We start from the raw sequence: 16,253 nt of genomic DNA, 5'->3' as shown, positions 1-16,253 counted from the left end.
TATAAGATGCTGGGTATTATACCCCAAACCCTAACAAAGGGACTTTCCAATGTTAACCCTATCACCAAATAATGTGATGATAACAGTAACTATCCATTGTCTTTTTGAACCCTAAGACAACAGGAACCTCACATTTCCACTATAGAGCCTATATTTCCCCCAGTCCTGGAACCTTAGTGTGGGGCCCACTTTTCTGCATGCTGCTCTCAATTCAAATCAAATAGTATTGCATCCGTGGATCGCAACCTAATCAATGCAACGAGTGCCACCCCAGCATGCTTCACTTCAGACTGTGACCAGAGACTTCAGGTGTGGAATGACAACCCTTCAGCTTCATTACTCGGGTGAGACCTTTCCTTTCATAGTATTCTCTAATTCCATTCCAAGTGTTCCACTCCCCAATAAAGTCCCCAAACCTAGATATAGTCCAGGTCCCCTGAGATAGAGCATAGGTTCACCTGTGCCCATAAACTAGGGGAAAAATATATACCTGAAAGCAGAAGTACACAAGAGCATGCAAGGAATTTAATTTCTATGATTAAAACCACCCAGATTCAATGTGTTTCTGTGTCCCCCACCCCAACAGGCCACACTATCTAGTCTAGCTGAGGGTAGACTGTGCCATGTAGGTTTGTGTAATTATAAACTCAATGATATGCCCACAATAATGAAATCACTAATGTCACATTTCTCAGATCATACCCTTGTCATTAAGCAGTGCCTCACTTTCTTGAGGACTTTATTACAGCTGCCGGAGCAGAATTAGACCACTGGTTTCCTTCAAGATCCTGTGTATTTTATTTCACTCACTTAGAAAACATCCTTTAAAGCATTTCTTGTACCTCACTGTGTTTTCAAAGGATTCTGGGGCACAAGAAAGCTTTACATTTCCTTCTGTGGGGTCTTTTGAATCATAACCAGAACATGCATTTCTACTCCAAGTGTGAATGGAGGCCAGTGGAGATGTGAGCAGAGACAGTTCCTGAGCTGATGGGTGTGTGTTAACAGAAACTGAGTGGCTCCTGGCTGGGACTGGATTTTGGGCAAAAGCAAGTCCACCTAGCAAGCTACTGCAAGAATCCAAGCAAAAGATGATGATGGTCTAGACTAGGATGCTGTTTTATTTCTTTTTTTTTTTTTCCTAGATCCAACAGTAACTACTAAATGAGAACCTGAAAAAAATCAAGAGTAAGAAATCACCAAGAAATTACTTCCTAGAGAAAGCACTGAGAAAAGAATACAGAGTGTAGCCAGGAAGGAGAGGACAATTATAGAAGAGCAGTGAGGTATTTAGCGTCTAATGGTGATACTTTCATCATTAAAACATAATAAAAGCCCATTTATGGGGCAGCCCAATGCAGACAAATGAGACAGTAGAATTAGCAGTCATTAATCCCAATTAAATCCAGTCTGAGTACCAGGGCACACCCCTCCCCGGATCCTCACCCCTCCCCTCTCTTCCTGGTCCTTCATCCCTGCTTGTCACATGAGGTCAACTCTTCCTGACAGGATCAGGCTCTTGTGAAACCGATTCAACAGACATATACATCAGTAGAGCATTTGGGTGCGTGCTGCTTGGGAATCAAAGGGCAAGATCCTGCTGCAAAAGGGTCAGGGTCTAGGTGAGCAAAGCACATACCCATGACAAGTCACATAGCTCAAGCAAAGACATACTCTGAGGGCAAATGTTAAGCAGCCAGAAAGGATTCCATGAGTTCATAGAGAAGAGAAATGTGTGTTGGGGTCAAACACTGTTGGGTAGGAGAATCCAATTGCTCCATTGCTCTGTGTGTGTGTGTGTGTGTGTGTGTGTGTGTGTGTGTGTGTGTGTGTAGGGGGGCAGGGGTCCTGATCCTGGAGGAATAGACTATAAACCATCTGAGAGCTTGCTTCAACGTTTGTAATGCCTAGGCCACCAAATACCTGCTGCCCCATGTATGGAGCACATGGGAGAAAGCAGGTCCTCTGGGTGGGAGCAGCAGTGTGAACACAAACAGTGTAAAAGAGATCAAGGACACTCAGGACCTTTGTCTAGACAGGGCTACTATATTTATGAATATGGCATTTTGTTATGGCAGTCGGGGCACACTTAGACAACCAGTGTCAGTCAGCAAAACTACAGGCTGTGGACCAATGTGGGGAAGGGGGATGGATTTGAGAAAGAGATACTGGACTACATTTATATGAAGGATACAGATAAATGTTAGAACTAGGACACTGCTGCTGTCTATTGTGCAATCTAAAAGTTCTGAGTGGGCTTTCAGTTTTTAAAGATCAATCAACAAAAATATGAGACCAGCAGATAATTCACTTGGTAGAGCACATGCTCAAACACGCACAAAGACTCAGGTTTGAAGCTCCAAACAACTGTGCAGAGATGCTTCCTGAGAGGTGGAGCAGTGCTGTAGTATCTGTCCTTCTCTATCTCTTTCCTTTCTTTTTATCTTAAAAAGTAAGGGAGATCCACCAGGAATGATACGCTCATGCAGTTGCAAAGACCTTGGAAAAACCCTGGTAGGAAGAAAAAAAAGGAATGAAAAAAAAAACTCATCTTAATTGTTTTTATTTTAATTTTGAAAGTCCAATCAGTATTCAAAGAAAGGTTTTTTAAATTTTTAAAATTTTTATTTATAAAAAGGAAACACTGACAAGAACCATAGGATAAAAGGGGTACAATTCCACACAATTCCCACCACCAGATCTCCATATCCCATCCCCTCTCCTGTTCCTCGTCCCCCTGGAACTATGGACCCAGGGTCATTATGGGGTGCAGAAGGTGGAAGGTCTGGCTTCTGTAATTGCTTCCCCGCTGAACATGGGCATTGACAGGTCGATCCATACTTACAGCCTGTCTCTCTCTTTCTCTAGTGGGGCAGAGCTCTAGGGAAGCAGGGCTCCAGGACACAGTGGTGAGGTCATCTGCCCAGGGAAGTCAGATTGGCATCATGTTAACATCTGGAACCTGGTGGCTGAAAAAAAAGAGTTAACATATAAAGTCAAACAAATTGTTGACTAATCATGAACCTTCAAAGAAAGTTTTATCGATACATAGCTACACCCATTCATCTAGATGTTATTTCTGGTTGCCTTGGAGTGAAACTGCAGAATTGAGAAGCCATCAAAGAGGCATTAGGGTGCACAAAACTCAAAATATTTAAAATTTGCCCATTTACAGAAAAAGCTGGCCAATCCTTAACTGGGCTGGGAAGTTGAGGGTTGGGGAAACTATGATGTGTATGAATTACTCTCTCTGGCAACATGGTGGTCTGGGCCCAAGAGCTCAGTCCTGGCTCATGGTTGGCTGGCTTCCACCTTGTAACCTTTCTACTGGTGACACGCCTTCCTATCCCATTCCAATTATCCTTTTTCATAGTGGGAATTTTGCACACATGGCTCAGACTGCCAGGAATCTTCCTACCAAGTCATCAGACAGCATGGTCTACCTCTTAGCATTCAAGTCTCAGCTCAGATGCAGTCATCAAAGGGTGATTCACGTAGTGCCCTGACTAATCCTCCTCTCACCACTTACTGCCATCTGATATACCTTTGTATAACTTTGTTCATGCCCGTCCTCCCTACCAGAAAGCAAGCTCCAGCAGATCAAGCCCTGGGTCTCATCACTGCTGGATCTCCAACACATGAAACAGTTCCTGTCTATCACACAGCAAGAGCTCAATGAATATTTCTCAAATGAAGTTAAGAATTTTGTGCTTGTATGTTAAACACCCGTAAGACAGTTCGTGTTATTCTCTCGACTTGTATATGTGTTTGAAATTTATCATAAGGATTTTTTTTCAGATTCTGTACACAGTCATCCTACCTTCCAAGTATAAAAAGCACCATTTAAAAAAAAAAAGATTTCAAATGGAAAAACAAATAAGCAAAAGCCATAAGTAGATACTAGGACAAATGACAGATTCTGGCCATACCTTCTCTGCTGTGTCTTCTGCCAAACCTTGGGGCTGGGTGTTGGAAAATGAGTAGTGACTCACAGAAAAAGTTGCAAGTATCAAAAAAAAAAAAAAAAAATCCAGACTCCCTTAAGAAAAACAATCATTTTACATAAAGTTGAAAAGTCCAAGGGGCATACAATCTCCAAGTTCAGTGAGATTTAAAGATCTGGTAGCTGTTTGTACATCTGAGTATCTCTCAAAGTTGTTTGGCTATTTCTGCTTCACTCTCAGAAAGGTTCTAATGGCTTTACAGGGAAGAGCCATATCATACCAGTAAGCTGTTATGAAAGTCTCAGGGCCCTAGATTGGTCCAAACTGGGTCACGTTATTTTCTAGAACCAATCATTGGTGCCAAGAAGAGGGAATCCTCTGATTAGTCTGGCTCAGTGGACTGAGTGGCAGCCATATTCCCTCCAACCTAAACCCGGTCAGCCAAGTAGGAATTCTGTGAATCAGTGGCAGCAGAAGTCTCTGAGACAGAGAGGCTAGCATCTATGCAAGACATAAAGAATGAAGTTAATTTCAGGTTGAATCTAAGTCAGAGAGAGGTATACTCAGGAAGATGGAAGCCCAGTATAAAAGTATGGTGGCTCAAAGGCAGTCCTGGGTCAACCTAGATGTTAATCTGTGCCTCAGGACAAGAAACAAGATCACCATATCACTCAAAACCAGGGTGGAAAGAAAAACAAAATCAGTCCTGGGGATAAATCCAACACCAGGTACACTGCAGGGGGCAGGGGAGTGAGCACATTGACATGTGACCAGCCCTGCACCCAGGAAACAGCTCCTGTGTCTCCAGACCCAAGGTCTTGCCAACACTGAAGGAAGGAGCACAAGGGTACTGAGCACCTTTTTCCCTGCCTGGGTGCAGGACCTGAAGTGGCCACCACAGATCCTCAGTGTTTCAGAGAACACTCTTCCCAGGGGACAGCTGAGGCAGGAGGAAAGTTTAGGTCCACTGTGCACGTTCAGGAAGGATATAGCCAGAGACACTACTCTGATGCCATCCTGACTTCCCTGGACAGAAAACCTCACCAATGTGTCCAGGAACCTCATCTTTCCAGAGCCCTACCCCACTAGGGAAAGATAGCAACAAGCCAAGGGTATGGATCTACCTACCAATGCCCAGGTCCAGCAGAGAAGCAATTGCAGAAGCCAGAGCACCCCATAAAGAATTTTGGTCCATACTCCCAGAGGGATAAAGAATAGGGAAGCTTCCAATGAAGGGGATGGGATACACAATTCTGGTGGTGGGAACTGTATGGAATTGAACCCCTGTTATCTTACAATCTTGTTAATGCTTATTAAATTACTCATAAAAATTTTCAAAAAAGAATCCAAAGAAAGAGGAAGAGTAAAATGGAGAGAAATCAGGCCTCTCCTCTCTAATCAACTTTCCCCACAAGTAAGGAGATGTCTTCCATACTGAGAGGCTGATGGTCTTCTCATGTGCAGAAAGGGAGAGTAGGTGCCTCCCCAGGCAACTATGAAGAAAGCAGCTTAAACAGTGCACTTTGCATCAGTCTGGCACTGAGAAAGCATTCAGCAAACAGCGACTCTTCAGTAACTCTGGTTGTGGGGATTCTAACACACTGTGTATGAAGCACAGAAGCAGCGGATGAATTCATTCACAAGTAGCTAGTTATAAGGTACCTTTCAAAATGCTATAGCCCTCTCTCTTACACAAGGGCAAGTTTCTCTTATTATTTTTTTAGTTATAAAAAAATCCAATTTGAGCAAGCTCTCCATCGGCTTCTTGTTGCACTCTGTGCAAAAGGCTTCTTAATTAAAAGATCTTAATCGCAGCACAGCTTTTCCCATAGAGCTTTCCAAGAGGAGGCAGGATCTGCCAGGGCAGGTCCTGTGAAGCATCGCAGGGAGGGAGTCACCCATCTCTACAAACACCTTGGGAAATCCACACTCAAATCATTCTTTTCCTTGGTCTCTTTCCCCCTTCTTTATCATCGCCAGCCCTCTGCTCCCACTTGCTCATGATCTCCAGACGTTAGTCTGTGACTCACACTCCTCTTTACTGCCCTCTCAGTCCCTCTTTGTTGGCCTGTCTCACCCACCAGGTCATCCCTATCTCTGTTTCCTTCATTCTCTTCCTTTTTCCGTGGGTTACCATCCAGGTTTCCCTGCACACCAACAAGCTGCCTGGTGGATGAACGCATCCTTGGATAACCTGTAGGCTTCCTCCTGGGCCTCCCACCTCACACTTTGCTCACCCATGCCTTGTTGACTGTCTCCTTTGAGATATGTAGGTGCAATTCCAGATTTTCTTCCTCCAAGTTCTGAGTGTAGGGATGATGCTGAATCCTCCCACTTTAGTGTAACTCTGCCATCACCTCACTTCCAGTGACTGGCATTGACGTGGAACTTTCAGCCCCAGTTGGCTGATCTGTAACTGTGCCGTCATCCTCAGTGGGTCCCAGGATCATGGAAGTTCATGTATATTTTGCCCCTAGGAACAGTCAAGCAACTACCTCAGACCAAAAATAGAGCTGGCTTTTCATGGGGCCATATGTGAAGTCTAAGTTACAGTTTCATTCAACACACTTTAAACTATAGTCTGTAAGGAGGGGAAGTTTGATCTAGATAGCCAAGAGAATACAGATAAACAATAAATTGGGAGAGATTGAAAAAAACTCTTTCATGCCTGAAATCAAGGAGTTGTTTGTTGGACTCCAGGGACTGACTGTCCAGGTGTGTGTGGGGGGACCTCAGCCATTTCTAGAAAGTCCTGTCAGGACTTGTGAGTCTTCTTCTGGACTGATATGAATGGTAGATAGACCACCAGGGAGGAGGAGTAGGGAGGGAAAAGACCATATTTCAAACCTAAAAGGGATCCCAGAGGTCTCCCCTGCCAGAATTTTTCACAAAGCTTATATGAGATTTACTTACCTTTTTCTTCATCAGCTTTGGTGTGCCTCATAGTTTTCTTGTCAAGACTAGAACATTCTAGGAGGGTCAAACACAGATTGCATTCATGGAACCTGAGCAGGTGTTCTGGATGCATATCGTCTCAGAGACAAGCAGGAAGAAGTGTGTGTGTTTGTGACCAGCACTATTTCTTTTCCATGTTGGTGCTGCTGGAAGCACTGCAGATGAAAAAATTACATCACAGTTGTTGGAATTCGATAACATTAATTTGTATTCAATTCTACTGTTTGTTTTATGAGCTTTGGAAATTTTCTTCAACTCATTGTCAATTTCTTAATCTATAAAATGGAAAAAAATCTCATTTATAAATTTTGGTATTATCTTCATTTATTTATTGGATAGAGACAGCCAGAAATTGAGAGGGAAGAGGGTGATGCAGAAGGGAGAGAGACATCTGCAGCCCTGCTTCACCACTTGCAAAGTTTTCCCTCTGCAGGTGGGAACCAGGGGCTCAAACCCATGTCCTTGCACATTGTAACATGTGTGTTCAGTCCACCACTTCAGGGCCCTGAAAAATTCCCATTTTATAAGGCAGCACAGTTTAGTGAAATAATGCATGTAAAATATTCCATCAGTCAGGATTTGTGCTGTTGTTGTTCTTGTTGTTGAAAATGTCAGAAATTCAGCTCTACAGAAAATGTATTCTGTTACATCACCCGGAAATAGAGACCAGACCATTCCAGGAGCTAGATCTAAGCTCTGAACTGTTGTCTACACCAGTCAACTCTGCTCCCCTTTACTTTCACTCATTTGCAAATAAAACTTCTGTTTGTTTTCAATACCTAACTGATCCCAGAAGACCCCAAGTCCACATCAGCCTTATTGTTTGTAACCCAAATAGAGCAAGAGTGACTGGTCAGCTAACTTTTCCAGTGGGAGTCCTGGGAAGGGTTCTGATTGGTCCAACCTGGCTCACATGTCCAACCCTAAACCTCAGTCATCATGGCCCTCCACTGGGGTTGTACAGGGAGGGACCAACACTGAAGAGGGAACTTCCCTGACTTCCTCAAAGCAGAAACACTAAGGTCAAAATCATTTGCCCACTGCAAATTCTAGCAGAAACTGGAACTGAGTTTTCAAACCAGTTCCTCTTAGGGAAACTCTAGCATTGGACACATTTTTCTGTGACTTGCACAGTGTGGTCAAATCATTGCTGTGGGAAATGTCAATTGTCATAACTTTCATGAAGGGCAGTGTGGCATTAGTTGTCTGCATTCAGTGTTGAAGCAATTCTGCTTCTAGGAATTTATACTACAAATATACTCACATGTGTATATAGTTCTGGGAATTACTAAACAAAAGCTTATTTATTGCCAGACAGTTTCTAAGAGCAAAAGACTGGAAACCACCTAAATGTCCATCAACAGAAGAAGAGTTAAAGAAAATACAACATACCAATTCAAAAGAATCTTAGAGGGTCCAGACAGTGCACCCAGTATGGGCACAAGTCACCGTAGGTGAGGACCTGGGTTCAAGCCCCCTGGTTGAATCTGCAGTGGGGGAAGGAAGTTCTGTGAGTGTTGGAGCAATTCTGCTGGTGTGTCTTTTTCTTGCTCTTACTTTCTGCTTTTCTCTGTCTTCATGAAAATTAAGGGAGGAGGAAAAGACACTGGCAGCATTGGAGCCACTGTGTTGGTACTGAGGCCCAGTAATAACTCTGGTGGCAAAAAAAAATAATCCTAGAAATAAAGTTTTTTAATTAAACCCATATTTTTTTATTGACTGATATTCATTATTCTGTGAAATGGTTTGGTGGGTGAAGAAGGTAAAGTGCACCATAGGGCATGGAGTATCACCCCATTTGTCTCAGAATTACGTGACTCTTTTTTTAAGTTTTATTAGTGATTTAATATTGATTTATAAAATCACAAGATAACAGGGGTACAACTCCACATTATTCCTACCACCAGAGTTCTGGACACCTATTCCTTCCATTGGAAGCTACAGTAGTTCTGCAAAGGTTGTAGATATGGGTTAACTATTATTATTTCTACAATTACCTGTCTATATTTGTATATATTTGCCCATTTTTTTTTCCTATGGTTCCATCTTCTCTTCCTTTCCAAGCCACACCTAGACCTATTACTACATCCAAATGTCCCTCCCTTTTCCCCCTTCTCTCTCCAGGTCCTGATAGAGTTGGAGTTCAGAGCCCTCTGGTCATCTTCCCCTAACATTTCTCCAGCTCTAGGAGTATGGATCAAGATTCTTTATAGGGTACAAAAGGTGGGAGTTCTGGCTTCTGTAATTGCTTCTCCACTGGACATGGGCATTGGCAGATCAATTATACTTCCCAGCCTGTTTTTATGTTTCCCTAGTGGGATTGGGTTCTGGAGAGGTGAAGTTGTAGGACACATTGGTGAAATCATCTGCCCTGGAAAGTAAGGATGGAATCATGATAGCTTCTGCAATTTTGTGGCTAAAATGTGGTTAGACATCAAGCAGGACAAAATTATTAATGAACAGGAACCAAAAAGTAGGAATAGAGCAGATGAGACTAGGGGGGTTTTATTGTAAAGAAGAGTAGAAGTCTATTTTGGGTATGTCCCTAGAGGCCTATGGCTACTGAAGTTTATACTTGAGTTTGGTAGCAAACATGGAATTGGACAAAAATACTGTCTGAGAAGATGGGGTCAGAATTGAAAAAAAGGGCTAGAAAGATTAATTAGGGTAGAGAGTAGCTTACAGTCTTGAAAAAAAATCTGTGAATAAAATTAACTATTCACCCCCATTCATCTAACTTGGGCCCATGTCTACTCATATTTAGCACAGGAGCCTGTGTGACTTCTGAGTCCCTGTTAGTCTGAGTTCACAGTCCATGGTCATAGCTGGGAACATTCTAGACTGCACTCAGATCAGGACCCATCTTCCTTGAGTAGCAGAGTTGACTGAGCCAGCCTCCCTTCAGAGAGTGGGGCCATCCCTACCATTGCTGCTCTACAGTGAGGGCAAGGTCAGGGAGAGGCCCAAAAGAGGGTTTGTGATGATGTGAATGAATTAGGATACTTTTTCTGTAGCATGTGTTTGTTTGCTTTCATGGTCTAAGAGGATTCACAGGAGAAAAAAAAATGGCAACACTGAACAACTAGAGGACAGAGAACTAGGAGGAACCAAAATAAAAATTTCTGTCCTTACTCCCAGAGGAATAGAGAATGGGAAAGCTATCATGGGAAGGGATGGGATATGGAGATCGGATGGTGGGAACTGTGTGGAGTTGTACCCCTCCTATCCTACTTTGTTAATGTCTCCTTTCTTAAATAAATTAAAAATAAATAAATAAATAAATAAATGGAAAAAAATTCTGGGGAGTCAGACAGTAAGTAGCACAGCGGGTTAAGCGCATGTGGCACAAAGCACAAGGACCGGCATAAGGATCCCGGTTTGAGCCCCTGGCTCCCCACCTGCAAGGGATTCACTTCACAAGCGGTGAAGCAGGTCTGCAGATGTCTCTCTTTCTCTCCCCCCTCTGTCTTCTCCTCTCTCCATTTCTCTCTGTCCTATCTAACAACAACATCAATAACAACAATAATTACAACAACAATAAAAAACAAGGGCAACAAAAGGGAAAATAAATAAATATTTTTAAAAAACACTCATAAAAATCTCTGAATAGAAACTTTTAAGACTGAGTTTATAGCTGGAGTTCATAACACTGCCTACAATCTCAAAAGGAAAATACCCCAATACGTGGATAACTTCCCCTCTTCCTTCATGTGGCTAATTCCTAGGTATTTAAAATGTAGACAGCAGGGAGATAGCATAGTGGTTATGCAAAAGAATTTCATACCTGAAGCTCTAAGGTTGCAGCTTCAATCCCCAGCATTCCCCTGAGTCAGAGCTGAGCAGTACTCTGACTGAATAGTAACTACAAATAAAAACACATAGTAGGGTCAGCAAGCTAGCTCATCTGGATGAATGCTGCTTTGCTTTTAGCAGGACTCAAGTTTGAACCCAGCCCCCATGGCATTGGAGAAAGCTTTGGTACTGTGGTGTGTTACCTTCTCTCTCTCTGTCTCTGTCTCTCTGTTTCTAACTAATAAACTTGGTCTGGAGTAGTGAAGCCCTGGTAAAAAAACATATAGATAAAACAAAATAAAGCCATATAACAACGGTTTCTAAAGGGTCAAGTGAATCAGGAAGGCTTCCTGATGAAAAGAAGGAAGAAAGAAAGAAAGAAAGAAAGAAAGAAAGAAAGAAAGAAAGAAAGGAAGGAAGGAAGGAAATAAAACAAGCAAACAACAACAAAAAATAGTTCCTGAAAGATGAGTTCAGCATGCAGAGAAAAAGGACAGGCTTCCAAGCAAAGAGAACCACATGTGTTGAAACTCAGCTTTATCAGAAGACATCATGAGAGAACAGCCAAGTTCCAGAAACTAGGAGGAAGTGTGCTGGAGTTAGGTAACTGGAGAAGTCACCTGGGGTCAGCTCAGGCTACATCCTGTAGACTCAAGGGGCTGCAGGTGGCTTTGGGTGGGGGCAGGGTCCTGCACCATGTTCAATGGGGTTTAAAGGAAGCCAGACCAGGCTAAACCACACCCCGGGGGCTAATGACAAGGCCCTATACCCAGGAACCAAAAACAACCTGCGTTTGGTTGTGCTGTCTTCATATGCCAACGTCTGTGGCCTTCCAGTTATAGCATTCTGCCTTAAAAAGGAAACTCTCCTGAGGAAGAAGTCAATTACCCCTCCCCCCTGGAGAAGGCTGTGTTTATCTCTGCTCCCTCCACAGCCTTGTCTTTGCAACCCAAAGCACCCTCCATTTCAAGAAATCGCAAAACTGTGTAACAAAACTGTAAAGAAATCAAACAGGCCTGGAGCTCCACCCCTTGGGCTCTGAGTCTCCTCTTGCCCTTGAGTGCCTCTTCCTTGTTTTTCTCGTTTTCTGTCTGCTCTGACCATCAGATCATCACCTCCATATGAGTTACCCTGACCAGAGGGCAACTTGGGCTGCCAGATGATGGAGCAGCACTACCATCCTACCAAGGGTCTAGTTCCTGAAAACATCCTGGAAGGTGATTCTCTTCCACTCACAGAGAAGTGCTCTGAGAAGGGGGCACTGAGGAGGGGGGTGGTGATTCAGAAAGAGCCTCTCAACCCACACCAGCTCCTGGACCCAGGATAAGTATAACTTTTTTGGTGTCTTCAAGGCTCAATTTAAAATAAAGACCTCACCCAAAAACACATTCTAAAGATGAAATACGTCACCTATCTGGGCTAGTATTAAAAACCATAATATAGAAGCATGCAAAAGAGACAAAACAGAAAATAATTCACAATGACACTGTCCTGAAACAACAGCTACTCTTTAATTGGGCATATATCCCAAGTCTTTTGCTGATAGAATCACCTGACATCTTTTGTTTGCTTAATTGACTCCCACTTACTAAATGGTGACTGTATTTCTACAACCTCAGATATGCTTTGACAATATCTTCTCTCACCACCCCCACAGAGCCCAAGAGTTTGGAGGCACCACAGAATAGCTAACCAGCAGCTCCATTATCACTCCATTATAGTTGTTGGCTTCACTAAACGTTGGCATGCATACACATCATATACCTGCTCAGTTATTCCCTTCATGATAGATTTCTGAAAGAACAGTTTCAGCCTGAATGATCTGTGTTGTCTCAGGTACTTTGTCAAGGTGACAGACAATACATTTTCCCCACTTGTCAAAGGTATGGGTCCCCTGCACTGACCATACCTACCCTGCATATAGACAAGGTTGTATCTGGATGACTAGCCTTGATGAGGGACTGAAAGCCACTGACTTGAATTGAGCTGTGTTCACTGGGTTAACACTATTTGTTATGGTGAGACTTGTGGATTAGAACCCTGTCTCCTTCAGTCTTCACAGTTAGAACCCGGAGAAGAGACATTCTTATTTCCAACTGAGGAAACTGAGGTTCAGATGTACTTTGATGCCTGCTTGGTGTCCTGTAGCTGTTAACACAAAGAGCAAAATCCACTGGAGCCATCCAAACTAAGAAGAAGAAGGCTCTGTACACCCAAAAGAAAATGAAGGACGAGGATGCAGGTCATGTCACGTCTTGCATCTGCTACAATCCGCTTTAGTCCCTACCTGTGTACACGGGCCACTTGGAGGCAAGGAAAAGTTCTCAGGCAACTTCTCTACAAAGTTGGCTTAACCACAGACACATAAAGAAATGCTCTGCTTCTCTTATCATTAGGGAAATGCAAATTAAAACTACACTGAAGTACCATCTCACACCTGAGAGGGGATTCCATCAACAAAGCAGGAAATGACAGGTGTTGGACAGGTTGTGGGGAAAAGGGGACTCTGCCCCACTGCTGGTGGGAATGCAAACTGGCGCAGACCCTTTGGAAGACTGTATGCACAGTCCTTAAACAACTAAAAATGGAGTTACCTTATGATCCAGCAATACCACTCTTGTGCACTTATCCAGCTGGCACTCAAGCACTAATTCAAAGGGACATATGCACCCCTATGTTCATAGCTGCATTATTCACAGTAGCCAAAGAGTAGAAGAAGCCTGGATAAAGATATTATAGGATATATATTCCATGGAATACTACTCTGCAAATCAAAAAAGATGATACTGTATCTCTTAGGACAAAATGGATGGAACTGGAGGTGATTATGCTTAGCAAAATAAGTAAAGAGATGAAAGACAACTACCAGATGTTTCATTCGAACCTGGTTTACATGAACTTACCAAAAAAAAAAATAAATAAATCCAAATAAAACAGAAGCAAGTAAGCTGTTTGTAAGAAATATGACAACTCTGGTGCATATCTTTGGGAGGAGGGAGGGGGAGATATGGAACTTTGGTGCTAGGTGTGGTGTGGAGCTATAAATTGTATTCTTACAGTCTTGTAACAAGCTATTAGTAACAAAAAAAGTTTTTAAGTTGGCTTGAAAGATCAGAATGTAAACCATGAGGAGTCAGGCAGGTTAAGTGCAGGTAGCACAAAGTGCGAGGACTGGCTTAAGGATCCTGGCTCCAGCCCCCAGATCTCCACCTGCAAGGGAGTCGCTTCACAGGTAGTGAAGCAGGTCTGCGGGTGTCTGTCTTTCTCTCCCCCTCTCTGTCTTCCCCTCTTCTCTCCATTTCTCTCTGTCCTAGCCAACAATGATGACTTCCATAACAACAACAATAATAACTACAACAATAAAAACAAGGGCAACAAAAGGGGATAAATAAATATTTTTAAAAAATGTAAACCATGTTCATGTGCAGTTGGTAATGCAAGAGAGTGCTAACATCTGGGTCACTGACTTACAGGTATTAACTGTGTGCCACAAAGAGCCTAGACTTCCCCTAGGGATGGCAGCAGTTGGACAGAGGAATTTTAACACTGAGATTCAGGACAAGACTAGTAGAAACTATACAAGCCCATGAGCTGTTTGTCTCACATCTTATACACAAACCAATGTCTTGTTCAAGACTATGATTGCAACCAACTACATAAACATCAGTGCCTGAAAAGTCAACATCCCCTCTTTTCCTGTCTTTGCTGGTTTCTGAGTAAGTCTGAGAATCTGATTCCTGTTCAGAAGCAAATGTTTTACTGTTGAATTGGCATTCCATCTGAGCTACAGCTTCCAGTTACAAGTCAGTGAGGCAGACATCCATGGATCTATTCTGCCTGGGAGAAATATTCTTGTCACATAAGAATCCCTCTATTAATCAAAAATCACATTATGACTCCTGGAATGGAAGTTTCCTTTACCACTATTTAATAAGAAGCCGGTGATAAGATAAAATTGGTAATTGCACGTTCTCTTCTGATGGGAGATAATACAAAAGTGTTATAGAAATTGGGCTTAAAAGCATATATTCACTCAGCTAATAGGCTTCCATTATGCAGCCAGTACTTACTCATTCATTACCTTTTTTGCCACATATGGAAATTTTTAATTGGAAGTTACTTATTACATTGTTCATGAGTATTAGCAGCAGAGAAAGTTTTTGACAAAGAGGAAGAATGCAAGAAGAGTCCAGGATTTTGTAGCCGGTGTAGCCTGTTGGAGGAATCCACCTACACCAGCAACAGGAGAGAATGTTCTCCTCAACAGATGACCTTCAGATCAGAGAGGGAGGATGATTTCATACCAACAAAGCTCAGTTCTTCACATTGGATAAACTCATAAGAAAGGGGATTCTGGGTAACATGTTAATGTGCATGTATTACTCATAACCTAAATTACAAAAGGCATCTAGCCCTCTGGTCCTACACTGGAACTGCTGCTTAGAGGCCAGGGAAGCTAGTCAGAAGTAGGCCTTCCTTCCATTTATAGTCTAAATAACAACAGACTTGTTTTGTGGGATTTTTTTTTCCCCAGCTCACAGGTTATTTCTTAATTAGCAGCTATTAGTGCCTATTAATCAATTAAATCATATTTACATTGTCAACCTCAGCAAGCCAAATTCAAGCAGCTCTTTCACAAGGGGATATTCCTGATCAAAATTCAAAGACCAGTGCACACCTTCTCTAAGGCATGTATCTGCAGTAGAAAGTGCTATATGCCAGGGGCACTGCAGTTTAGATCAGTGCTGGTGGGACTTCCATACCCCAGGGGTATAGACTCAGCCACAGAAGCTCTCTTGCTTGGATCCAGAGAGAACTGTGAGTGACTTTACGTATTGTGTTTCCATTGACTCTTACTTGTATTGAAAAACAGAAGCATCTGAAGAAGAGATGTCTGCCCAAATGGTTCCTCAGCTCCTACCTGAACCACTATAAGGAGACTGTATTTATGTATATGTTAAAAGTATGTGTGAATCTCCTTCTTCAGAACTGGTAGCAGCTCTACAAAGAAGGCTGGCAGGGTCTTAACATATCACCATCGCTAGCACCACCATCAGAGTGTAATTGTCGTTACCTTTCAGAAGATGCTAGGGCTAGGCCACAGCGCACTCAGCTGAAGGCACACATTATAGTGCAAGTCTAGCAGATGGAGACTTGTCTCAAGTGACCTCCCCCAGGGCTCTGTTCTGGCTCCTACGCTATTTAATATTTACATCAATGACCTCCCAGAAACTTCTTCAAGGAAGTTCATCTACGCCGATGACATCTGCTGTGCAACTCAGGCATCCAAGTTTGACAGCCTCAAGGAAACACTCACGAAAGACATGTCTCTGATATCTGATTACTGTAAAAAATGGCGACTAATCCCTAGCACTGCAAAAACGGTATCATCTGTTTTCCATCTACACCATGCCTCGGCCTCGCGTGAGCTTAATGTGCAGCTTGGCGATGCGAGAATCCGGCATGAAGCCCAGCCAGTCTATCTTGGCGTTACTCTCGATCGCACTCTGTCATTTCACAAACATCTCATAAAAACTGCAGCAAAGGTGGGTGCGAGGAATA

The 16,253-nt window shown here is 42.8% G+C and overlaps 1 long non-coding RNA gene across 1 annotated transcript; it reads right to left on the bottom strand.

Moving 5' to 3' along the window:
• Nucleotides 1–2,623: 2,623 nt before the first annotated feature.
• Nucleotides 2,624–15,827, bottom strand: LOC132534328 (uncharacterized). The gene is made up of 4 exons (XR_009546053.1): nt 15,766–15,827; nt 6,858–7,054; nt 6,182–6,417; nt 2,624–2,969 (listed from the first exon to the last, which is right to left on the bottom strand). It is a non-coding gene; the product is annotated as an uncharacterized LOC132534328 (long non-coding RNA).
• Nucleotides 15,828–16,253: the final 426 nt, after the last annotated feature.

Source organism: Erinaceus europaeus, chromosome 18 (genome assembly GCF_950295315.1).
Source record: "Erinaceus europaeus chromosome 18, mEriEur2.1, whole genome shotgun sequence".
In the NCBI taxonomy this organism is placed as follows: Eukaryota; Metazoa; Chordata; class Mammalia; order Eulipotyphla; family Erinaceidae; genus Erinaceus; species Erinaceus europaeus.
The sequence above is the reverse complement of the archived record's forward strand: the minus strand, read 5'-3'. Positions and strand labels throughout refer to the sequence as shown.